The following is a 783-nucleotide window of genomic DNA, read 5'->3' as shown; positions in this document are numbered from 1 at the left end:
CCTGCTCTTCTCTTTCACCACAACTTTCTCTCACTTTTTTGACGATGGGAGGGATAACTTCCCTTGGCAAACAGGACATAGTAGTGTGTCGATAAGCCAGCTGGAGGAGATGTCCTCCTGGGGCTAAAAGCAACAGTAACATCCACCCCTAGGGGTCAGCCACACTTAAGTGGCAATATACTACACTTTATCGTGCAGTTACTGTTAATACTTCATTTAGAGAATTAACATTGTAAGGCCTCTGTAAGGCCCACGTATTTCTTTGTTAAAACCGTGTCCTTAGTGAATGTAAAGTCCACGGTGGCTTCATAAATGATGCACACACACACACACTGTGTCACGCTGAATATCCTCGAGAACTACGTTAAGGGTACACGTGTCTGTGGTGTGCTCAGCCACTTGCATGTTAATTTCACGAGCAGGCTGTTCCGTTGATCGGATCAACTGGAAGCCTCGACGTCGTAAGCGACGGAGTGCCAACAACAACGTTCTTTTATTCTTTCATTTCTTTACGTGTTTCAGTCATTTCACTGCGGCCATGCTGGAGCACCGCCTTTAGACAAGCAAACCGACCCCAGGACTTATTCTTTGTAAGCCTAGTACTTATTCTATAGGTCTCGTTTGTCGAACCACTAAGTAACGAGGACGTAAATACACCAGTATCGTTTGTCAAGCGATGTTGGGGGAACAAACACACTCACAAACACGCACACACACACACACACACACACACACATATATATATATACATACACATGACAGGCCTCTTTCAGTTTCCGTCTA

The sequence above is a fragment of the Octopus bimaculoides genome, chromosome 11, assembly GCF_001194135.2.
Source record: "Octopus bimaculoides isolate UCB-OBI-ISO-001 chromosome 11, ASM119413v2, whole genome shotgun sequence".
Classification (NCBI taxonomy): Eukaryota; Metazoa; Mollusca; class Cephalopoda; order Octopoda; family Octopodidae; genus Octopus; species Octopus bimaculoides.
Note: the sequence above shows the minus strand (reverse complement) of the source record.